At 44.9% G+C, this 26,367-nt stretch overlaps 1 protein-coding gene across 1 annotated transcript in view; it reads left to right on the plus strand.

Moving 5' to 3' along the window:
• Positions 1 to 26,367, plus strand: part of MTRR (5-methyltetrahydrofolate-homocysteine methyltransferase reductase) — a 543,648-nt gene that overhangs the window by 39,007 nt on the left and 478,274 nt on the right. The gene's annotated exons all lie outside the window — the stretch shown is intronic.

Here is a 26,367-nt window from a genome sequence, read left to right on the forward strand (position 1 = left end):
CCTGTATCGAATTTTATTTGCTCTCAATTTTTTTGTGACTGGGTAGAAGGCAGCCCTCCTTTGTAGAGTGACCTGTGAGAGGTCTTGGAAGATATAACAAGTGTGTCCGTTGTAGGAGAATATGTTAAGTCTTCTGGCGGCCTGGAAAACTACTTTTTTGGCGGAAATAGTAGAACGTCACCATAGCATTGCATGGTCGAACATTTCCATTCAGGATTCATTGGAACTACTTGGTGCACTCTTTCAAGTGGGACTGCAAACAAGTCTGTCATGAATGTGAGCACATTGTGGCCTTCTGCTCTTTCCTTCAGGTTTCTGATTCTAAGAGTTTACCTTCTTGCCCTGTTTTCTACGTCTTTTATCTTCAGTAGGGCAGTGTTCAGCTCTGTGCTCAGGCCCTGCACTTTGGTGTTGTTATAATCACCCTTGACTCCAGTCTTTCAGTTTGACTTTTGACTTCTAATATTCACGAACCTACAGCATCCACATCCTTGCTTAGTTTATCAGTCTTGGAGGCGAGAATGCTCATAAATTCCGCACTGCTGTGTTCATTGTCCTTATTCATGTCTTTCTGGTGTTCTTTCTGGAGGTCCTGCAGAGAGTTTCTGGATATCCTGTTTCGTGAGAGACATCTCTTCTCCATCAGATGTGGGTTCTATTAGTGCCATATTGGTGTTATAGGCCTACATAGACAGCAGATATCATGAGGAAAGCAGATGTGCAATCAAGCCCTTTTCACTCTTCTCAACAAGCTTTTTGGGCAGCATAAATAGTGGACTCTCTATCTGCATAATGAGTGGGTTTGTGTTCATGTGCCTGCAATTTTTCCACAGTGTTCCAAGTTTTCCATGCAGTCCTTCTACATTTTTCAACAGCTCCCTGACAAGCCCACTGTGTTATCACTGCCTAAAGTGCATGCCCACGAGTCCTCAGTCAGCAGGAGGATCAATATTCTGCCAGTCTGCAGAATCTAGTATAACCTGTCACTATGCAGTTCTGTGCTTTTTCTTTTCTCCAGGGCCTTATCGTTATCCAGTGGAAGGCTGCCCGAACTGCGGCAGCCTTTAAAAGTGTCCTGCAAAGCCAGCCAGCATGCAGGACTGTCTCCCTCACTTTAGTCCCTATGAGCCACCAACCAGACCCCTAAAACGCCTTCTCCACTGAAGGGATCAGCTTCAAGTTTCTTTTTCTCTTAGCTTTAGGCCAACAGAGCATCTGCCATTTTGACTCACTCCAAGTGCTCCCAGCTCACTTGTAGGTCTATCTGTTGTCAGGATGTGGCTACCCTCGGAAGCCCCAGACCAGATCACATGTCACTTCAGGACATGGTGAGTCCGTGGCAATCATTGGGAGGTGATCTTTGGTCGGAGGTATCCCAGACTTGTACAATGGACGGAGAGCACACCGGCCCTTGTCTACTCAGTCTGCTATCTTGGTTCTGCCCCATTATCAACTTTAAGCTAAGCCTATGTTATGTGTATTTGTAAAGCGCACTGCCACCTACAAGGGTATCCTTGTGCTGTAATGCTTCGATGCTTACATCCTCTCCAGGTGAATGTTCATAATTTATCTGCCCAACCTCATCTGATCACAGGCCAGTCAGTTAGTGATTCCTGGCAAGCACCCACCCTACCCCACGCAATCCTGTCTGTAAATGGGCCCCTGCAACTGGCTTGCTTTGGAGAATTCGGTTTTACTTCCAAGACCTATCGCCCTTGCTGAAAAAGTTTGAACTGATTGTATATATTTAGTCTCCAATAGTTCCATTAACTCATTACTCAGGGATTAGTGGTATTCATATAGTTTTTAGATACCCTCAATGAACAGTGGGTACCTTTTTAATAAAAATGAATAGATATTGATGTAAGTACCTTTCTTAGGTCAAATTATTGTGAATATATTTACTAAGTAAAGATTTTGTGCCTGATTTAGAACTCGGCGGACGGATTACTACATCCCAAGGGTGACGGATCACCCGTCCACAAAATCTAATACCCATTCCATCCAATGGGATTTAGATTTCGTCAGATGGGATATCTGTCACCATTGTGAAGAGTAACCTGTCCGCCGAGTTCTAAATCAGGCCCTCTGTGTTTTCTTAATTTTAGTCAAATTAAATTAATAGTCACCAAACTTTGCTTCTATTTAAAACCGAGGGTACTAGATGCTATTTTCAATGTAATTAATGTAGTTCTTTTCTTTATCAAGAGAAAGGCTTTCTGGCATTTTGGTTGGCCATGAGTGCTGTTTTCTAGCAGGAGAACCCTTTTTGCGTAGGTTTGTGGTTAAGCAGCCTATGTCGGGCGCTTATCTCTGTAGTCTGCTTGTGTGCAATTCTAAGAAAATGCGGCCTGGCACAGTGTGTGTCTGTAGATAAGCGCAGGATTTCTTCTTTTGGCTGCTGGTTCTTGAAAGCTTGTGAATTAGATTCTACACGTACCTCAGGGTGTGGCTTTTTAAAATACACACATGCACATTGTAGCCTAAAATGCAGTATTCACCTATAAGTGTCTCCAAGACTGCTGTCAATCCAAAAGCGTTGTGCTTTAAGCACTGTCTGAGACATGACAGTTGTAGTAGTGCTAGAGCCTGACGGCCGGCTCCTAGCCTCTCTCTTGGCATAGATCTGTGAAGCGGAGAAAATCTACATTTCACTCACATCTTCTGGTATTTGGTGCAACGGAAAGCTCAACACTTACAGAACGGTGGTGCTTGGCAAACGCTGTGAGATATTTTCACGAGAGATACTACAAAAGCAGCCCTAATATTTCATTGCATTTCGTTGTTGTTCAGATGATAAATCAGACTGCAAGGGTCATTAAAATGTTATGCTGGGGCCCTGTGGAATTAAGAAAGTTTGTCGTTTAGTGCAGTCGTTTCTGCCCTTCACCATGCCTCATCCCTTTACGTTGCTTCATCCCCAAGATACTAAGTTGGTCCCACTTTATGATGCAAACAAACTCCTACCGCATTTGTTGCCTTGCGATTTAGATGAAACGTCTGGAACCAACGGTGCTGGGTGAGATCCAAATGCCGGTCATATCCCAACGTCTGCCCAACTTTATGTACTCGGGATCCCTTCTTGCCTAGTCTCGTCACACACCAGCCTCCCCACGAACGATTATTTTGAGTTAATACAGTTATTAAAATCCGCCCTGCTTTTTAGTATTCAAAATCACACGACTCTACTTCAGTTCCTTTTAAAGTTTACAAAGGACAATCTCATGTAATCTATTTTAATCACCTAAAGGGGTGACAAGTAATTCCAATTTGGACTGTTCAATTCAGTTTTAAGAGTTGACTATGAAAGGAGAACAGATAAAAGAGACGTATAAATTGTGTGTGAAAGTTAACCCAAATAAACGCCCCAATCCATCCATTCGTTATGCATGCTAACACTTCGTTAAAGAACACATGATATAGAAACTTGTACAAATAAATGACGTGGGCCTAACACAAACTTCATATTTACATCAGCTCTGTTTGGCACAACAACATGTCTCTAAGACCTGCTCTTGCACAGCCAGAATGAATCACCCACTAACCAGGATATTCGGGAAGCAGGTTGTCATTTAAAAATATCATGTTTCTACATGCTGCATTTGTAAAGCAATCTCATGGAATTGAACCCTTTCTGTGCCAAGTAGCATCTGAATCCTAGGTTTACAGGATTTTCCTCATTTTCCTAATCCATATTGGCTTTTTTCCGACCTCTTAGAAGTTTTCGATTGAGGAAGCTGCTACATTCATATTTCGCTACTGGATTAATATTAAAATGCCAATAAAGAGAGCATTTTCTCTCTCTTACAAATCTGGACAGTAAACCTTGAGAGTAGTGAGGGGGCATGTAGTAGCTCATAACATTGCGTGTCTCCTCAGGTACTAAAGCAAATCTAACAACACTAGTGCGTCGGAGTACTTTTTGGCTGAAGGAAAGCTATGGTAGCATATCCGTTCTCTGTTTCATAGTTCTTCATTTCATAACCAATCTGTAGGCGTGTGCAATGACAGCAACTTTTAACTGGCTCCGGGTTCCCTATCCCATCTTTTTCCTTATGCATTGCAGTTCACAACTGTTCTCTACATTGTCGTTGCATTAGAATCACACGTCACCATGACAGCATGATGCAATTGTGCCAGCACTTAGTAAACTAGTGATCGATGTTTGTGTGTATGTCACTGTATTCTTTGATCAATCGCATAGCCTACTGTATATCATGCTTCGTCTTTGCTTAGATGACATTTTGCAATGCCAAAACTCCTTTTCAGTTCTACTTTCCGTCAATCTAAATGCTTCCTTAACGCCCCCGTTTTTTTTTGGATTGATTAAATTTGCATCCTGTAAAGAAACGTTTGTCCTGTAAAGAAACGAAAGTCTTTTTGCCAAACTGTCAACGGTAGTCATTGCAACCTGCAAGTATGCTAGTCAACAGCCAGCAGCAATTTGAGTTTACCTTTGCTCAGTATTGTCCTTTTTCTTTGATGGCCCAGTGTAGGAGGCTGGCCTGGCTTATAGTGGGTACCTTGTGGTACTTACACCTTGTGCCAGGTCCAGTTATCCCTTATTAGTAGATTAGTAGTGTTCTACCAGTTTAGGCTGATAGAGGTAGCTATAGCAGAGCAGTTGAGACTGCACTAGGGGACATGCAAAGCTCCTACTATACCACTTATATCATATAGCACTATATCATACGAAACACAATACTCAGTTACAAAAAATAAAGGTACTTTATTTTAGTGACAATATGCCAAAAGTATCTCAGAGGATATACTCCCTTAGGAGGTAAGTAAAATACAAAATATATACACACAAACCAAAACCGGGTAAGTAAAACACTTAGAAAAGTAGTGCAAGCACTGTAAAACACAATAAAATGCAATAGGAGACAATAGGCCTAGGGGCAACACAAACCATATACTCCAAAAGTGAAATGCGAACCACGAATGGACCCCAGACCTAGAGTAGTGTGTAGATAGTGTTTGATCTAGGTAAATATTGCCTATTTTTAAAAACTGGTGTGGTGTCCATTTTGTACTGTTTTCACTGTATTACTCTGTGTGTTGATACAAATACTTTACATATTGCTTCTGGGTTAAGCCTTTCTACTAGTGTCAATGTACCAAGGGTGTGAGTGGGGGTTAACCAGATGTGCTTCTTCTTGGTCCTGACTAGAGTGAGGGTCCTTGCTTGGACAAGGGGTAACCTGAATGCCAACCAAAGACCTTATTTCTAACAGTCCTGATTATATAGGTTTATTTAACCCGGACCAACACTCAGGCGTGTGCCTAGCTTTGAGTGTGCGAGAAAGGCTTGTCAATTCAAACAATGAAAAGCTTACCCCTCCCCCAACATTCCTTAACCACACTGAACAGCATTAGTAAATAATGTCTAATCTAATTCTTCAAAAATGCCTTCTTTAGATTCTACCCAGTCAGAACCAAAGCCTATTTCACTGTTCTCTGGTTGTACTTTTGCCAGAACAGTTCCTCAGTATAAGAGTTGTCCAACCCAGTCACACATGCAGAACGTGTTGAAAACATGTTTGTTTGCAACCAGCTGCAAGGGATGCCCAATTTTCTAATTCTTCCTGCATGCCCACCATATCCATCAGTTGTCTTTGGTCCTCTAAATGTCTCACCATTGCCATAAGCGCCAAGCAATAATCTCTTAATTTCTTCTTTTTTGCGGAATTAGTAAAACTTAACCACCACGTTGCATGGTCAAACATTCTGTTCAGAGTTCATTGAACCTTCTTGGTGCACTCTATTAAGTGGGACCTTGAGGTTCTGGAGATCCTGTTTGGTGAGAGACCTCTCTTCTGCATCAGATGTGGGTTCCAATAGTGCCAGATGTGCGTCATAGCCCTCCATAGACATCAGATTCTATGAGGAATGCAGATGTGCAATTAAGACCTTTTGACTCTTCTCTGCAAGCTTTTTGGGGGGCATACCAGCCAGTGGTGGGTATGCTGCACGAACCCTGAATGTCATATCATTCAACAAAAGGTCAGCTGTTATCTAGAATCTCCAAGCACCAGACAATTAATAGTGCCCTCTCTGTCTACATAGTGAGTATGTTCGTGTTCATGTGCCTGCAATTTGTCCACAGTGTTCCAAGTTCTGCATGTAGTCCTTCTACATTTTTCAACAGCTCCCTGACTAGCCCACTGTGTTATTGCTGCCTAAAGTGCATGCCCACGTGTCTTCAATCAGCAGGAGGATAAAGGGTCCATTATTCTGCCAGTCTGCCATGTTTCTCCAGTATAACAGGTCACTATGCAGCTATGTGCTTTATGTTTTCCCCAGGGCCTTATCGTTATCAAGTGGAAGGGTGCGCAAATTCCAAAGCCATCGCAGGCTTTAACCGTGCAGTGCAAACCCAGCCATGCCCACGCACTACTCTCCTGCAGAACTAGATGCTGCACACCACTGGGCCCCCATCACTCACCAAAACAGCCAGCATGCAGGGCCATCTCCCTCATTGTAGTCCTCAGGAGCCACCAACCAGGCCCCTAAAGCGACATCTCTGCTGAAGGGGCCCGCTTCAAGTCTCTGCCTTTCCTAGCTTTAGACCGACAGAGCATTTGTCATTTTTAATCCCTCCACGTGCTCACCGCTGACTTGTAGGTCTGTCTGTTGTCGAGGTGTGGCTGTCCTCGGAAGCCCCAGACCAGATCACATGTCCCTTCACGGCATGGTGAGTCAGTTGCAATCAGTGTAAGGTGATCATTGGTCGGAAGTACCCCCGACTTGTACAGCAGGCGGAGAGCGCACCGGCCCTTGTCTACTCAATCTGCCATCTTGGCTCTGCCCCATTATCAATTATAACCTAAGCCTATGTTATGTGTATTTGTAAAGCACACTATCACCTACAAGGTTATCCAGGTGGTGTAATGCTTCAATGCTTACATCCTCTCCAGGTGACAGTTCATAAGCCATCTGCCCAACCTCACTGGATCACAGGCCAGTCAGTTAGTAATTTCTGGCTGCCCCGCTAGTCAGTAAATGTGTCCCTGCAACTGCCTTGTTTTCGATAATTCATTTTTGCTTTCAAGCTCTATCGACCTTGATGAAAAAAATTGATCTGATTGTGCATGTATTTAGTCTCTGATAGTACCAGTAATCCATTACTCATGGCATGAATGATATTCATATATTTTTAGGTACCCTCACTGAACAGTGGGTACATTTTTAATAGAAATAAAAATTGACGTAAGTACTTTCTTTGGGTCAAATTACTGTTAATTTAATTTACTAATGAAACACTTTATTCCTGATTTAGAACTCTGTTAATGGGTTACTCTGTCACAACGGTGACTGATATCCTGTCTGCAGAAATCTAAATCCCATTCTATCCTATGAGATTTAGATTTCGGCGAATGGGATATCCATCACCGGCGTGACGGAGTAACCCGTTTTCTGAGTTCTAAATCTTCTAAATCAGGCCCTCTGTGTTTTCTTAATTTTAGTCAATTTAATTAAATAGTTACAAAACTTTGCTTCTATTTAAAACCGAGGGTGCTGGATGCTGTTTTTAATGCAATTAATGTAGTTCTTTTCTTTATCAAGAGAAAGGCTTTCTGGCATTTTGGTTGGCCATGAGTGCTGTTTTCTAGCAGGAGAACCCTTTTTGCGTAGGTTTGTGGTTAAGCAGCCTATTTCTGATGGATACAACTACCTGTGGATTCCTCACCTCATGAATACTCCCATGGCGCCAGCATTCGACGGAAATCTTCTTACTAGTCTCTGCACGTCGACGAGGACGTCACTGTCTCGCACGCGACGCCGTCTGACGTCATACAGGCAATAAGAGGTCCTCGACGACGTGCGGACGTCAGTTCCCTTTTTTCCGTGCATTCGAAACGGTTATCTTCGAGGGAGCAACTGTTACTCTTGCGGTTACAGTGTATATCTTGCTGCGTACTCTTTCTCTGTGGAAATAATGTCGCAGAGAAAGTCTGGATTTAAGCCTTGTCGTGAGTGTGGAGGCAAGATGTCGGTGACGGATCCTCATTCCGATTGCCTTTGGTGTTTGAGCTCCGACCACGACGTCTCGACTTGTGATTCGTGTCAGCACATGAATCCGAAGGCCATTAAAGAACGCGAGGCGAAGCTGTTTATGGCCAAGTCAAAGGAGAAGCATCACAAGAAAAAGTCTTCTCCAAGACATCGGCGTCATCGAGACTCCCGGCGCCGTAGAGAATCTCGGCGTCATTCAAGGGAGGCTCGTTCCAGGTCTCCGGATCGGCGCCGGAGGACATGGGAGGTCAGCCCCACGGTGACGCCGCATCCTTCGACGCCGTTGCTCTCTCCGACGTCTCCAACTTCGCCTGGACAGGCGTCGGTGATTGAGGTATTGGAGCCTCAGGTGTTTTCTCCGGCGCAGACGCCGAGGCCGGCGTCGGGGTCGCCTCCGAGTCAGGCACCCCAGTATCCGGCTTTTCCCACCCCTGGAGCCGATAGTTCCGCATTCTTGAATGCGATGTATGCCATCTTCCAACAGATGGCTCCAGGGGGTGCTCCGGCTGGGCCTTTGGCCTTTTCTTTGGGTGATCCTGCGCCTCTTCGGCCGGCACCCTTTATGCCCTTTCTCCCGTTTGGGAACGTGGGCTCGGCGCCAGTGTCGGCGCCGGTGGCCGCTCCGATGGCTTCGGAGGGATTGGCCCCAGGGATTTCCATCCCGTCGACGTCGAGATTTCGGCCTGTGACTCCGGTGGGTCCATCCGTTTCATCTGCTCTTCAGTCGGCGCCGAAGTTACCTGTGGCGCCGGATGCGGCGTCGGTGGCTTCGGAAGATCGGCGCCGATCTCCGACTTCGGCGGAGGTGTTGTCGACTCCGCGGATTGAGCAACGACTGCATTCAAGGAGGCGTGCTCTCCGGGTACTAGAGGAGCAGGAGTACCAACGAGCCCTAGAGGAAGGAGAGCTAGAGGACTCGGGTGATGGGCTGCGTGGACTGGAGTCGGCCAGTGGGCTGGACACTTCCCCTGAGTGGGACCTTTCGTCCCCGGGGGAATATACCGAGGAAGCTGCTTCCTTTCATACAGTGGTACGGAAGGCAGCTAGTTTTTTGGACCTGCCTTTGCCGGTGGTGGAGGCGAAACAAAACCTTTTGACAGAGGCGTTGCATCCGGCCTCAGCCGCGGCGGAGCCTCTATTACCTTTTAATGACGCTCTGCTGGATCCGGTTTTAGAGGTGTGGAAGAAGCCGGCATCTTCCCCAGCAGTTCACAGAGCCGTGGCCAGGAGGTATCGGACGGCTCCAACTGATCCTGGTTTCCTATCTAGGCACCCTACGCCGGAGAGCTTGGTTGTGCAGGCCTCCTGTTCGTCCAAATCAGCGCCTGGTTCTTTCCCGACGGTGCCTGGGGACAGAGACTCAAAAAAGCTAGAGGCGCAGTCGAAGAAGATTTTTTCGTCCTGCAGTCTGGCGTTAAAAGCCACTAATGCGACCTGTATCCTGGGGAGGTATATTCATGCTCTGATGGATGACATCTCCTCTTCGTTTACAGAGCTTCCCCAGGGTCTTTTGGATCTTGTCTCTGATGCCCAGGCTGCTGCGACCCAAATTATCCAGACGGGACTGGATACCACCGACTCGGTAGCCAGAGCAATGGGCACAACTGTGGTGGAAAGGAGACATACCTGGCTACGTAACTCGGGCTTTTCGGCAGATGTACAGTCCACATTGTTGGATCTCCCGTTTGATGGGGACAAACTGTTTGGGGCTAAGGCTGATTCGGCCTTGGAACGTTTTAAGGAGAGCAGGGCCACGGCTAAGTCGTTGGGACTCCAAGCTCCTTCTTCCACGGCCTCTTCCAGATTCTTCAGGAGGTTTCGTGGATTTGGGCGTGGCTCTTCCTCCTCTTCCTTTCGGGGAAGATATCAGCAACCTGCCTCTTCCCATCCCTATAGATCTTTTAGGGGGAGGGGTAGGGTCCGCACCAGGGGAGCCTCTCAGCAGCACTCTGCCTCTTCCTCATCCTCTGGCGGGGTGCAGCAGGGGAAGCAGCCTTAGGCTTCCACCATTTCCCACTCACTCCTCTCCTGTAGGGGGAATATTACAGCATTTTCTCACCAAATGGGAGACTGTTACGTCGGACACTTGGGTTCTCAGTGTTGTGGGAAAAGGCTACACCCTTCCCTTTCGGGAGTTTCCGCCCCTCATCCCGCCCCGCCCTTCGTATTGTTCACAAGAACACCTCCTGTTGCTAGAACAGGAGGTAGAAGTCCTCCTTTTAAAGGGCGCGGTGGAGTTGGTCCCGGAGCAGGAAAGGGGTCAAGGAGTTTACTCAAGGTATTTCCTGATTCCCAAGAAGGATGGTCGTTTGAGACCAATTCTGGACCTGAGGATCTTGAATTGGTTCCTCAAGCAGGAAAAGTTCAAGATGCTGACCCTAGCACAGGTGCTTTTGGCGTTGAACATGGAAGACTGGATGGTGTCTGTCGACTTGCAGGATGCTTACTTTCATATCCCGATACTCAAGTCACACAGGAAGTATCTCCGGTTTGTGGTGGGATCGCAACACTACCAGTTTGCGGTCCTTCCGTTTGGTCTTACTTCAGCACCTCGAGTCTTCACGAAGGTGATGTCGGTGGTTGCGGCAGAGCTCAGAAGGAAGGGGATAGCAGTATTCCCTTACTTGGACGATTGGTTGATCAAAGCCAAGTCCCCGGAGCTTGTGTTGCGTCATCTGCAGTCAACAACCCAGTTGTTGTTCGACCTGGGCTTTTCGGTGAACGAGCCCAAATCTCACCTGGAGCCCTCTCAGCGCCTCCTGTTCATAGGGGCAGTACTGGATACGACATTGGGTCGGGCCTTTCCTCCGCCTCAGCGGATTCAAGATATTCAGGATTTGGTTCCAATGTTTCGAAATGGAGCGGTAGTTCCAGTCCTCAAGGTCCTTCGTCTGCTCGGTCTTTTTGCCTCCTGCATTCTGTTGGTCACGCATGCTCGCTGGCACATGAGGGCTCTTCAGTGGTGCCTCCGAAGGCAGTGGTCTCAACACAGAGGGGATCTAGAGGGTACTGTCAAGATCTCCAGAGATGCTGCTGTGGATTTGAAGTGGTGGATTGCAAGCAACAATCTTTCACAAGGAAAACCGTTCCAGCAGTCGCCACCAGTGGCCACAGTCATAACGGATGCTTCCACTCTAGGGTGGGGAGCTCATCTGGGGGATCTGGAGATCAAAGGTCTTTGGTCTCCAGAGGAACAGATTTTTCACATCAATCTGTTAGAGTTACGGGCTGTACGTCTGGCTCTCAAGGCCTTCCTCCCTTCCCTTCGTGGTCAGTCGGTACAGGTCCTAACGGACAATACTACCACGATGTGGTACATAAACAAGCAGGGAGGAGTGGGGTCGTACCTTCTCTGCAGAGAAGCTCTTCGACTATGGTCCTGGGCAAAGGACCATCGGATTTGCTTGATAGCAAACCATCTGGCCGGAGTCTTGAACGTGCGTGCGGACAGTCTCAGTCGCCACTTCTCGGCAGACCACGAGTGGCGTCTCCATCCAGATCAAGTCCGTTTAATCTTCCAGAAGTGGGGGTTTCCTCGGGTAGATCTGTTTGCCACTCGAGAGAACGCGCATTGTCCGTTGTTCTGCAGCCTTCAGTATCCGATGCAGGAAGCGTTGGGGGACGCGTTTCAAATGACCTGGTGCGGCCAGTTGCTTTACGCGTTTCCTCCCATACCCTTGATTCCTCGAGTATTGAGGAAGATTCGCCAAGACCGGGCTCTAGTAATCGTAATAGCTCCGGATTGGCCAAGGAGGGTGTGGTACTCCGACCTTCTCCAACTCTCAACGTGCCCGCCGCTCCGTCTCCCTTTCAGGGCAGACCTCCTCTCGCAGTCGCAGGGGCAGGTTCTACACCCCAACCTCCAGAGTCTGCACCTACATGCCTGGAGATTGAACGGGGCAACCTGAGTTCCTTCTCTCTCCCGCCTGAGGTAGTGGATGTTATATTAGCGGCCAGGCGACACTCCACTAAATCTATCTACGCTAATAGGTGGTCTAAATTTGTTGCGTGGTGTGGAGAGAGGCAGATTGATCCTTTACAAGCTCATCTATCGGACGTTTTGTCTTTTGCTCTATCTCTGGCGCAGAAAGGTTGTGCAGTGGCTACCATTAAAGGTTATTTATCGGCCTTGTCAGCCTTCATATGTCTTCCAGACCAACCATCTTTATTTAAATCCCCTATTGTTATCAGATTCTTGAAAGGTCTTCTAAATCAATATCCTCCAAAGCCATTCGTTATGCCGCAATGGGATTTGTCCTTAGTCCTGACTTTCCTTATGGGGTCCCCTTTTGAACCTATGCATTCTTGCCCCTTGAGGTATTTGTTTTTAAAAACAGTCTTCCTGATAGCTATAACATCAGCAAGGAGAGTGAGTGAGTTGCAGGCCTTATCAGTAAAACCCCCTTATACAACTTTTTATGGGGATAAGGTGGTGTTGAGGACCAAGGCTGCTTTCCTCCCGAAGGTTGTTTCACCCTTCCATTTGGCTCAGGCAATTACTTTGTCCACGTTCTATCCTCCGCCTCATCCTTCCAAAGAGGAAGAAAGACTGCACCGTCTGGATCCAAAGAGAGCGTTGAGCTTCTTTATCGATAGAACAAAGGATTTCAGGCTGGAGGATCAGCTGTTTATTGGATACGTGGGCAAGAGGAGAGGAAAGGCAGTCCACAAGAGAACACTATCCAGGTGGGTTGTTCTTTGCATTAAAATATGTTACTCTTTGGCAAAGAAGGATCCTCCTGAGGGCATTAGAGCTCATTCCACCAGAGCTAAGTCGGCCACTTCGGCCTTAGCCAGAGGTGTTCCTGTGGTCGACATCTGCAAGGCCGCAACTTGGTCGTCCCTTCACACTTTTGCAAAACATTACTGTTTAGATTCTGAGGTTAGAAGGGACGGCCATTTTGCACGGTCAGTGCTGCAGGATTTCTTGGTTTGACCATTTAGGCACCCACCGCCGGGCGTGGTACTGCTTTGGGACTCTATTCATGAGGTGAGGAATCCACAGGTAGTTGTATCCATCAGAAGAACGAGTTACTTACCTTCGGTAACGACTTTTCTGGTGGATACATTAGCTACCTGTGGATTCCTCACGGTCCCACCCGCCTCCCCGTTGCCTTTATGGTCTTGCCAAGTAATCCTTGAGTGCGCTCCTCTTGATCTTTGAGGGTGCAATAGATGTATATATATAATATATTTATATATATATAGGTATAGGTGTATATATCTTTATGTATATACTTGGTGTGTGTATATATTTTAAAAGAAAGAGTTTTATATATATATATATATATATGTACATAAAAAAGATTTACAGTTATTCATACAATGTGGTGTATTTTTACAATATAATGGATGTTGCTTTGTTCTTTCATTGCATTGCCTGGTTGTTCTCATGCACGTAAAAAATGATTGGTACTGACGTCCGCACGTCGTCGAGGACCTCTTATTGCCTGTATGACGTCAGACGGCGTCGCGTGCGAGACAGTGACGTCCTCGTCGACGTGCAGAGACTAGTAAGAAGATTTCCGTCGAATGCTGGCGCCATGGGAGTATTCATGAGGTGAGGAATCCACAGGTAGCTAATGTATCCACCAGAAAAGTCGTTACCGAAGGTAAGTAACTCGTTCGTCTGGCGCTTATCTCTGTAGTCTGCTTGTGTGCAATTCTAAGAAAATGCGGCCTGGCACAGTGTGTGTCTGTAGATAAGCGCAGGATTTCTTCTTTTGGCTGCTGGTTCTTGAAAGCTTGTGAAGTAGACTCTACACGTACCTCAGGGTGTGGCTTTTTAAAATACACACATGCACATTGTAGCCTAAAATGCAGTATTCATCTATAAGTGTCTCCAAGACTGCTGTCAATCCAAAAGCGTTGTGCTTTAAGCACTGTCTGAGACATGACAGTTGTAGTAGTGCTAGAGCCTGACGGCCGGCTCCTAGCCTCTCTCTTGGCATAGATCTGTGAAGCGGAGAAAATCTATATTTCACTCCCATCTGCTGGTATTTGGTGCAACGGAAAGCTCAACACTTACAGAAAGCTGGTGCTTGGCAGACGCTGTGAGATATTTTCACGAGAGATACTACAAAAGCAGCCCTAATATTTCATTGCATTTCGTTGTTCAGATGATAAACCACAGACTACAAGGGTCATTAAAATGTTATGCTGGGGCCTGTGGGTTATAAGAAAGGTTGTCGTTTAGTGCAGTCGTTTCTGCCCTTCACCATGCCTCTTCCCTTTACGTTGCCTCATCCCCAAGATACCAAGTTGGTCCCATTTTATGATGCAAACAAACTCATACCGCATTTGTTGCCTTGCGATTTAGGTGAAACGTCTGGAAACAACGTTTTTGGGTGAGATCTGAATGCCGGTCCTACCTAACGTGTGCCCAACTTTATGTACTCAGGATCCTTTCTTGCCTAGCCTCGTCACACACCGGCTTCGCCACGAAAGATTATTTTGAGTTTATGAGTTGTTAAAATCCGCCCTGCTTTTTAGTGTTCAAAATCACACGATTATTCTACTTCCGTTTCTGTTAAAGTTTACAAAGGACAATCTTATGTAATCTATTTTAATCACCTAAAGGGGTAACAAGTAATTCCAATTTGGACAGTTCAGTTCAGTTTTAAGATTCGACTATGAAAAGAGAACAGATAAAAGGGACGTATAAATTGTGTGTGAAAGTTAACCCAAATGAACGCCCCAATCCATCCATTCGTGATGCAAGCTAACACTGCGTTAAAAAAAGACATAATATATGAATTTGTACATATGAATGACGTGGGCCTAACACAGCCTTCATATTTACATCATCTCTGTTTGGCACAACAACATGTCTCTAAGACCTGCTCTTGCACAGCCAGAATGAATCACCCACTAAGCAGGATATTCGGGAAGCAGGTTGTAATTTAAAAATGTCATGTTTCTACATGCTGCATTTGTAAAGCAATCTAATTTATTCGAACCCTTTCTGTCCCAAGTAGCAAGTGAATCCTAGTGTTGCATGATTGTCCTCATTTTCAAAATAAGATTGTTCAAAAACTTCAACATTAATTTATTTTAGAAATTATGCCAAAAAATCCATATTGCCTATTTTTCGACCTCTTAGAAGCTTTCGATTGAGGAAGCTGCTACATTCATATTTCGTTACTGGATTAATATTAAAATGCCAATAAAGAGAGCATTTTCTCTCAATTACAAATCTGGACAGTAAACCTTGAGAGTAGTGAGGGGGCATGTAGTAGCTCATAACATTGCGTGTCTCCTCAGGTACTAAAGCAAATCTAACAGCATTAGTGCGTCGGAGTACTTTTTGGCTGAAGAAAAAACCAAGGTAGCATATCCGTTCTCTGTTTCATAGTTCTTCATTTCATAACCAATCTGTAGGCGTGTGCAACGACAGCAACTTTTAACCGGCTTCGGGTTCCCTATCCCATCTTTTTCCTTATGCATTGCAGTTCTCAGCTGTTCTCTACATTGTCGTTGCATTAGAATCACACGTCACCATGACAGCATGATGCAATTGTGCCAGCACTTAGTAAACTAGTGATCGATGTTTGTGTGTATGTCACTGTATTCTTTGATCAGTCGCATAGCCTACTGTATATCATGCTTCGTCTTTGCTCAGGTGACGTTTTGCAATGCCAAAACTCCTTTTCAGTTCTACTTTCCATCAATCTAAATGCTTCCTTAACGCCCCCGTTTTTTTTAGATTGAATAAATTTGCATCCTGTAAAGAAACGTTTGTCCTGTAAAGAAACGAAAGTCTTTTTGCCAAACTGTCAACAGTAGTCATTGCAAACTGCAAGTATGCTAGTCAACAGCCAGCAGCAATTTGAGTTTACAGGTGGACTCCTTTGCTCAATATTGTCTTTTATATTTGATGGCCCAGGGCATACATAGTGTTGTTGTGTCTGCAGTTGACTAGCCAAGTGAGTGTGCGTTTCCAAGGGTAGGGATATGTGCTGTTATGGCTCACTGGAGGTGATAAATAGTACGTTTAGGTACACAAATAGTAGGTGTAAGAAACTGTGCTATTGATTGTGGAGAGTGGAAACCCCACTCAGGCAACAACCACAATCCTTGTCAGGGTGAACCACAAAGTTAGTAAATTAACCTATAATAATTAACACTGTGGTAGCTTGGCACAAAAACAGGCAGGCGTAACATATAGGCCCTGTGGTAAGTATTTATGCAGCATACAAACAGTAATAAGGTGAAAACACAAGAGAAATTCCGTACCAGTTTAGAAATATAGAATAAACTATAATAAATAAACTGAGACTAAAACAACAAAAATCCAAACAGTAGAACCAAAGTTATGCAGTTTTAAAGGTTTAAGTAAAATAGCGCCAAGAAACAGAAATCTCTAACTATTGGTATCTGGTCCTGTTAGACTGGGACAATGTCACAAGTTCAGGCTGCCTGCAATGGAGTGGGTCCAGGTACAAGGACCAGATTAATCCTGCTGAAAAAGTTACCTTCTGAACGTCCAGAGCACAGAAATTAAAATTCCAAGATTTCATAGGACTGGTTCAACTGATGCCAGCCATAGAAAAGATCTTGGGAAGGCACTGCTTGGGGATTAGTAACTCACTCCAGCAGAGGCCAGCAAGGCCTGTGCAGGTCTAGGCAGGACCATTTGAAGCAGGTCAGCGGGGCAGTTGCAAGGAGGCCTCTGGAGCTTGTTGTGTCTATGTAGACCCTGTAGCAGGAGGCCAGCCAACTACCCTTGGAGCCACTCAGGTTAGCCTGGGATGACGGGAGCAGGTCCGGTCTTTTTTCAGAGAGCAGTGCAGGCCTCACGCATCAAAACAGTCCTCTGGGGAACAAGGCAGACCTCAGGTAGCAGTGGGGGCCTCTAGTAGCTGCAGAGACGTCCTCTGGGGAACAAGGCAGGCCTCGAGCAGCAGGGCAGTCCTCTGGGGAGTAAGGTAGTTCTTCTTTAATGTCAACAGGTCCAGGAGCATACCGATGAATGACTCAGAAGAACCAATATTTATAGCCGTTGCCACACTTTCAAGTTGGGATAATGTCCAGTCCACCCTCACATTTGGTTCTGCAAAGTTCAGTCTTTCCCCTTTTTTCTCCTGCCCATGCTCCAGGAGCTCTAGGATGACAGAAGGCTGGTGTCGGCTTCCTTTGAGAGTGTGCTGGAGGCAGCCCTTTGATAGGTAGGTGGGCAGGGAGCAGCTTTGGTCCCTTCTATCCTGGCAAGATGGCCCTCTCCCTCCTACATCCAGGTCTTACTGTTCACTGTCTGGACCCGATGCACATTTTGAGATGGGGAGAAATTAACAGGCTCAGCTGGTGGACGCCCTTAGAAGGCCTCAGATAGTTTAGGGTAGGAAAATGCCAGCTTTCTAAAAGCGCTTTCTTCAAAGTTGTAATCTAAAATCCGACTTTACCATTAAGGAGTGTTTTATATTACAGGTTATTTAAGTGTAAACATGACATTCCTACCCGATCCCAATCAAAAGTCTTCACTTATTAAATGTAATAAGGTAACCCAATGGGAGAGATATGCCTTACAGTAGTGAAAAATTAACGCAGGTGTTATTCGGTACAAGGAAATGCAAAACTTAAAAACATACCATCTTTGCACCCTGCCCTATGGGGTGCTTAAAGCCTACCTTAGGCGTGAGTTAAATGTATTAAAAGGAAGGTTTAGCCCTTGCAAGAGATATAGTTTGTTAGGTCGAAATGGCGATTTAAAACTGCACTACAGGCTGCAATTGCAGGCCTTAAACATTATTTAAAAGGGTACTTTCAGTGGGTGGCACAATGAGTGCGGCTGTACACTAGTAGCATTTAATTCACAAGTCCAGGGTTCCTGTAGTATCATATACGAGGGAACTGCAAGTAAATTAAATGCATCAAGTAGGCGTAAGCCAATTGTACCATGTTTCAGGGGAAAGCGCACAAGAATCTTAGCACTGGTTAGCAGTGGTTAAGTGCACAGAGTCCTGAAAGCCAACAAAAAGGTTAAGGACATAGGCGGGCTGAAGGTGAAAAGTTTGGGGCTGGCCCTTCAGAGAGGGCCAAGTCCAGCTGTATGATCCCGTAATAACACACTATTAAGACATTTTTCAGTTAATGTTACTACTTCTAAAATGCAACTTATTTTACACTTATTTAAGGTGAGGCAACTGGAATAGACATACCAAAATAAATCTAAAGGTCCTAGATCTTCGGTGACCAAGGCCTTGAGTTCTTCTAGCACCAGCAAAACTAGGGCAAATGACAGTGACACATTAGACCTGAGGTTAGTTAATGGGTTCACTCTCAATTATGGTGGCTTGGTGGAGGCAAAATGTGATACTGTGTTCTCCAAGCACATTCACAACATATCTAGGATCACAGGAATGCTGCACAGGGCAAAGCATGGTGTCATGGGAAGTAGCATATGGGCATGATCAGTCAAGACCTTTCCTTCCACCTTGTTCAAAGGGGAATGAAGCCTAATGCTCTCATTATGGATAAAACACATCAATTCTGGAAATAGTTCTGTGAAGATTACAAAGAAATGTAAAATTGTTTTCTGCTGGGTGTTAGTACTTTCAGGTATCATTTAAATCTAGAGTCCAGAGGCCATCTATTAATGTGTTAGGTATGTTCGACCCCCACATCTATTGTTAGATTGATCCAGTATGGGATCTATGAATGTATTTGAAGCCCGCTCCTAATATCTGCATTCCATCCATTAAAGCTAAAATATCAAAAAAGTTCTGGAAAAACGTAAGCTTTTTTTCTGTGGGACAATAAATGCAGGCCAATGTCACTTGTGCTTCTTCTAACTGACCATTAAGTGTAAGGATCCGGCATATTTGTCTTTATAATAAGTAGATATGATTTGGAAGTGTGACCCTTTTCTGATCACTGTAGCCACACCCTAGTCTTTTTAAGGCCGAGAGAGTGATATTGTCATGAATAAAAATATAAATAACGTCTTTGGACACCCCCTGCCATTAGATGGGTTTCCTGTAGAAATGTTAAAGCAACAACTTTAAAACATGGCCATTCAGCAGTGCCTTTCTTTTTAGAGAAGAGTTTAAACCCTGAGCAATAAGATGTTAATTAGTACCATAGACGGCTTATATTAGACTTGCTTCCTAACTTATAGACACAGGCTTCATATTCAACCAGAAAACACCTTTCTCCATCATCTTTGTGATCCACTATATATTCTGCATCAGTGGAAAGGAGCACTGTTAATAACCTGTTGCAAACAAACCTCATGAAACTAAACATAAGCAAAATTAAGTGGACATTTAGTAGAACATTCAAAAGGTATATCAATCTAAAAGGAACTGGGTCGCTAACTCTGCAATGAAGTGTCAACATCCGACCATTAATTTGGGACTGGTCGTTTCAGTACTTCAACCAATTATAGAGTTGTAACACCACATAAGAAGAAATTAGTTCCCATCTTAATAGTAGGCCTGGGTGGAGTTTGCGGAGTTCTGCTATGCGGAACTCTGTGAAGTGCTGAAAAAACTGCCGTGCTATGCGAGTTCCACGAGTGGCGGAGTTTGGGTAAGGTGCGCTGTTCGCACTAATTTTCAGTGCAAGAGTTTCTCCTGCGCTTTAAAATGTGCGCAAACTGTATCACATGGAGCGCCAGAAGGCGCTGGGTTCTTTTTGCCGCTCTAGTAGATTTTCTACTCGAGCTGAAGTTTCTTCATTATGAGCAGTCGCGGCCTACCACAACCACAAGCTTTCAGAAATCTTGCTCACCAACTTAGCGATTTCTCTCCCGCGCGCTCACCAACTTAACTGTGGTGAGCGGGAGCGAGAGAAAAAGCTCCGCCAATGGAGCATAATTCTTCGCCCACTCCTACTTAATAGCAGAGCAAATCTTCTCTTTCTATGGAATGGTTTAAATCAAATCCTAAGGGAATTTCCCTTCTCAGATATCAGAATTTAAGGGAACTACAGCTAAATTCACTTGCTTAAACATTAGGAGGTTTATAGAGGTTTATAGAAAGAAGAAAGGATGTGGGGAAAGAAAGAAAAGGAAAGAGCTTTTGTACTGCATCATCTAAATTGTGTAGTTGAATCAAAATGTACAAATGAAAGGCATCATGAGATGTCATAATTGTAGTCCTCATCAGAGAGCCTTCCAGTTTAGGACCAGTCCTTCTAATTCTGTAGTCATCTGACTGACCCTGGTTGCTTTGTTGTCATCCGAAACAGCCAGTTAATGTTTTTGTCAACCACATATGCACTATTCTCTTGAGTCTCGGTCTTAGTGGATTTTTTAAGATTCAAAACAACTTCTGCTTTCTCAGAGGTATAAACTATGTGTGTACTTTGTAATGCTTAAACTCTTTATGCTCAGTTAAGGTGTAAAAGGAAACATCCTGGAATATCAATATATTGTCCCCTTCAAAGTGTATCTAGTTACCAGGATGCAAGAAAAACCTTCTCTTTTAAAAGAAAAATATGAATTGTAAGGATATTGGGTGTTAAATTTGTCCTCCTCTGAAACACTGAGTAGACCCTATATGTTCTATCCAGAGTGATTTCCTTCTCTTCATGGGTGCCTAAAAGCATGCAAAATACATTTTGAACGTGAGCTGAAAGCTCTGATTCCGGGATTGCAGATTTTCTGTTTCACTAATACGAAGATTGTTACAGCGCCTGCAATTTTCTCCATCATCAACTTTATTCTTCAACAAACGTGACCTCTCCAGTGCTGCTATTTTCTCCAGGAGTGTTGGAAATGGGGTCTCTGGTTGGCACTCAGTTTGCACTCTGTCCGAGCAGGAACCCTCACTCTAGTCAGGGCGAGGGCGATACACACCTAGGATAACCCTTGCTCACCTCTTGGTAGCTTGGCACAAACAGCCAGGCTTATCTCAGAGGCAATGTGTAAAATATTTGTAACAACAGACACAGTAATGCAGTGAGAAAACCACTAAATCACTCAACACTAGTTTAGAAAAATAGCCACTATTTATCTGAGTAAAACAAGACCAAAATGGCAAAAATACAAAATACACAAGAAAAGGTGTGAATTTTCAAATATTAAACTTCAATATAGCGCTTAAAAACACAAAAGCATTAATTTGGTGCTATCGGGGCTTCGCAACATAATCGTTCCCAACAATATGACACCAATGGTGCCGGTCACGGAGTCCTGCGGACCCCCAGACACAGTATCTTTGGTAACAAAGAAACAAGCTGGTGCATGGAGTCAGGGAGGTGAGGCGTCTCTGGATCCGGTGTGGCGTCGGCTCCTTACTGCAGAATAGGGGAGGTGATGCGGCACCAGTGTGCAGCGTCGGTTCCTTACGCTCCGGCAGAGTTAATGAATCCAGCGGGTCAAGACACAGTGGGCGACCTCTTGGAGTCATGGTCATGCCACGGGGTTGCTGCTGCCATGGCAGAGTCAGGTGTCAATAACGTTGACGACACATCAGCGGGGCAGGGGCGTCGGGCCTGCAGAGTCTGTCTCGTCCTCGCACTCCAGTGGGCACCATGGCTTCGGGTGCAGGCGGCATCGTAGAGTCAGGCAGCGGCGTTGGTCCTGGCATCGTCTGGAGTCAGCGCACCTGATCTTCTTTTCTTTAGGCCCGCTTTCACTGCCACAGGCTCAGAAACTGGAGTAGGCACCACCTGGCGAGTTAGGGTCCACATCAAGTGAACCTAGAGGCTGGTAGATGAAGTCTTTGCTGTCCCTGAGACTTCTTTATCAGGGGTAAGCTCAGTCCAAGCCTTTGGAGAAACTTCACAAGCAGAAAGCAAAGTCCATCCCTTTCCCTCTTAAGGCAGAGGCAGCAGCAGCAGCAGGCCAGCACAGCAAAGCAACAGGTAGACTGGCAGGTCCTCCTCAAGCATCAAACACTTCTCCTTGGCAGAGGTTCTTCTTGATCTAGAAGTATTCTAAAAGTCTGGGGGTTTAAGTCCACTACTTATACTCATTTCTGCCATTGTAGTAGGCAAACTTCAAGGGAAAGTCTCTGTTGCTTACAAGATCCTGCCTTGCCCAGTCCTGGCCCCACACACACACAGGGTGTTGGAGACTACATTGTGTGAGGACAGGCACAGCCGATTCAGGTGCAGGTGACAGCTCCTCCCTCCCATTCTAGCTCAGGGGGACTCATCAACATATGCAGGACATATTTCAACTCCCTTTGTGTCATTGTCTAGAGGGAATTCACAAAAAACCCAGCTATCAGTCTAACCTAGATGTGGATTCCACAAGCAGGCAGAGGCACTTAATGGTTAAGAAATAAAATGCCCACTTTCTAAAAGTGCCATTTTCAAACAGACAATCTAAAAACAACCTTTACCAAAAGATGTAACTTTAAATTGTGAGTTCAGAGACCCCAAACTCCATATCTCTAGCTGCTCCTATTGGGGAAACTACACTTAAAAGATATTTAAAGGCAATCCCCAGGTTAACCTATGGGAGGATAGGCCTTGCAATAGTGAAAAATGTATTTGGCAGTATTGCACTTATTGGGACATGTAAAACACATTGTACATGTCCTACCTCTTCAGTACACTCCCCCCTGCCAAAGGGCTACCCATGGCCTACCTTAGGGGTAACTTTCATGTAGTAAAAAAGAAGGTTTGGGTCTGGCAAGTGGGTACACTTGCCAGGTCGACTTGGCAGTGCAGAGCTGTGCACACAGACACTTCAATGGCATGTCTGAGGAATGTTTATTGGGCTACTCATGTGGTTTTCACAACCAGTGCTGCAGGCCCATCAGTAGCATTTGATGTACAGGCCCAGGGCATACAGAGTGCACTTTACTAGGAACTTACTAGTAAATCAAATATACCAATCAGGGATAAACCAATCACCAATACAATTTAGATAGAGAGCACTTGCACTTTAGCATTGGTAAAGTGCCCCGTAGTATCAAAACCAGCAAAAACAACTTAAAGTTCAAGGTCCAAAAACAGGAGGTCAGAAGCAAAAAGTACAGGGAAACCACACCAAGAGCTGCCATGTCTAACATACAGCATGTCCAGTTCATGATCACCTGTATAGCAAAGCCCTCCAACTGTTCAACTTTTCCTTACAGTTTTTGGATCTGGTGATCCAAGTCATTCATAGCGTTGTTGATACAATGTCTTAGGGTAGCCATTTCTTCAGAAAACTCTTGCAACAACATGTGCAAATCACCTTTTGCAACTGGTGGCAACATTTACTGGGTGGAATGTTGGAAGTGCATCTGTTGCTGAGTGTTCTAGTGTTAATGCCTTCTCTTGTTTCTGAGTCATAAAGGCTTTTTTGCTAGTGGCCGTGGGAGAGCGTAGCTTTATAATATATATATATATATATATATATAACATGAAATGTTTATGAATCAATGTGTGATAATGCTGCATAGAAACTATAATGATAGTAATTTTGCTTAGACGTGAACTTGAATTGTGACCACGGGGAGTGGCCACCAATGTATACGTAGCCTAATAATAATGACCAAAATGTTTATATTATGTTTAAATAAGTTCATACTAATGATTGCGTTATTGAATCTGTACTGAAATCCTCATAGGCCTTAAGTTAGCATGAGCCGAAGCTTAGCTGCCTGGGCTCTCATATTAAATGCATTTTTCTATTTTTCAGTATGCTAACTCACAAAGGGACATGACCCTGCATGTTCTTTTTCTTCAAATCAGAAGACGAATGTAATCATGTTAGATCCGTTCTCACAGTTTCTCTCGTTTGCAGAATAAATGTTAAAAGTAAATTGAAACAGTGTAGATTATTGTTATGTACAAGGTCATTCAAACCGGTGAAGACAATGGAACTGCTGACCAAAAGATGTGCAAAGAATTACAGAAAGATGAAATCATACCGGACATGCCACCTCTGAAGACGTCAATTACGAAGACCAATCAAAGACTTGTAAAATAATATGGGGTGAAGAGTTGTACTTTCTGATAGGTCAAAGATAGTGGGGTATAACTAGTGTCCAATCGAATTTTTGGGGAATGTACAATGGAAAAGGGATAAAAACCCATGTCACGGGGAATCATTTAGGTGGGTTAGGGAATGCTATTGATTTTATCTAGAAACTCTGTCACTCTGTTTGGTGACTTGATACTTTACTAAAACCATCCTTGCCCTTAGATAGTCCAATTGTTACACTTTACCCCCTTATGAGGGAAGTGCCCTTTTGCCCCGGAGCTGAATCCTGACTGATGGCGAATTGACTGATGTCCTGGGACGAAGACTGAACCTGTGCACTGACCTAAACTTTGGAGGGTAATTATGACAATTAAATTGTGATTTGTCTGTTTGCTTTTCCTTTCTAGGTACCAACTGCTTACTTTTGACAGAGACCTTAGTTGGATGTGTTCCAAATTGGTGTTCCAAATTGTTTTTCATGAAGCCCAATATGCTAATGCTAATCAGTGGTTAGGACAGGTGTTCACCGAAACTGACGCAAATAGACAAATGACCGAAAACTATGCTTTGTTGAACGGATGCGATATTGACACTCTGCTAAACTTAATCTATGTTCACGCCGTGTTATGTTCTGATGTTTGTGATTCCCGCTTTAATGAAATCTTATCAAAGTTGCCATATCGTGACTATGCTATTATGTTTCTTGGTTTTGAGATTGAAGTATATGATATTAGAATTGTAATTACTAGGGAATAAAACTCATAAAATTCTACTAAACTGGTGTGGTTATTCATGGCTGCAAGGTCATGGTAGAGTTTTGAATTGATTAATGACTTTGACTAAAGTGAAATGCATTGTCGTGATAAATATTGATGACATTATTGATTGATATATTGATTAGCTATCTCGTCCTAAGGTGTCTCTCAACTGGGTCAAAAGATTCATTGGCCTAAAACGAGTCCTGATGTGTAATAAAATATCATAAAGGGACGCGTTAACAGCCCTTTTTTCTGTCTTTGCTTTATTAGACATGTTCATGTCTTTCCCCCAATATTCAAAGTATGTAATGAGTACAATAGTAAGGATATATGTTCCCTGGTTATCCTTTGTATCTCGATGAATGTATAGTCTCAAATGACTGGACTCATCCTCCTGCAGCTTGATGGTACCTGTATGAGGTGGAAGTCTAGCATCGATCATAAAGGGTTAATCTAGGTTCCGAATGCCCACTCAGGATGGTTACGTGTTCATTTTTCTGATTTTATAGTGAGATCTGGGAGCTTCTCCTCTGGGGAGCTTCTCCTCTGCCAGTGTCAGTCCTTTGTTTAGCCCCAGGGATCACCACTATTACTGCTATTTCCCCGGTAATGGAAAGTGGTGACATCTGGAGCCAGCAGCCACCCACGCTCACCTCTTAATAAGCTACATTCTCACCTTGAGAAAAGCCAGCTGACTACTTCCCTCCACATAGCTTTAAGCACTGAGGCAGTGACAGATCTTGCTAGATGTAGTTCGCCATCTGTCTCTCCACCGACAGAAAGCTGTCAGCCATCTTGATTTATTTTCCATCAGGCCTTGTATTTTGCAGTGGTCAGTAGACTTCTGGATCTTTGCTTTGCATGTGACAAGGTGGGTCATGTGAGAGGGTCCCGAAATGTCCCAATGGTACACTGGCACCCACATGTGCTCAGTCACAGGGTTTGGCGAGTGTAGCGCTTGGGGAGGAGTTGGTTCCAGATGGGTGGGAGCTAGCTGAGATGACCCTTGTCTCACTAGTGGACCGTGAGATGGTCCAGAGAACCCTCATGCCTGAAAACACTAGGGAATACAGGCAGTGGGTGAACAATAATGGACAGAGGGTGGAGGCTCTGAGAGTCACAGGAGCCAGTGTGACTGCAGTGAGGAGTCACCAGGTGTCTCAAGAGCAGATAGATCCCTGTGTACTTCAGCAAGTAGTTGCAGTGAACAACTCAGACCGCCTGTGCAGAGTGGTGCAGGTTCTCTTTGAATGAGGAAGGGGTCTCAGGTTCCTTGAAAGTAGCTGTGAGTCCAACCACGCCCTTGGATTGTTTGCTTGGCAATGACCTGGAGGATTCCCCTTGGAAGGAGATGGAACACAGGTCACACTTGGAGATGTTGGATCTGCCTGGGTGGGTATGCGTATCTACCCGGTCAATGGCAACCTGTCAGGGTGGTCAGAAGCCCCTGGAGCCTGAAACAGTGGCCCAGGGGTCTGCCAAAAGGAGAAAGGGCAAGGGGTGCAGGAAAGCTGCCCCATAAGTTCCCACGGGCTGGGAGGAGGCTGAACTTGAGGGTGACGCCCTGAAGCCTACAGGGAAAGAGGTGGCTGAGCTGGGTGAGGTCCATGAGCTATCACAGTGGCAGCAAGAAGGGGGCCCACCGGGGAGGCTTTCTGTGAAGCACAGAAAGTATCCCCTACTCTAGATGGTTTGCGGCAGCAGGCTGCAGACCAGGCAGCTAGC

The sequence above is a fragment of the Pleurodeles waltl genome, chromosome 2_2, assembly GCF_031143425.1.
Source record: "Pleurodeles waltl isolate 20211129_DDA chromosome 2_2, aPleWal1.hap1.20221129, whole genome shotgun sequence".
Classification (NCBI taxonomy): Eukaryota; Metazoa; Chordata; class Amphibia; order Caudata; family Salamandridae; genus Pleurodeles; species Pleurodeles waltl.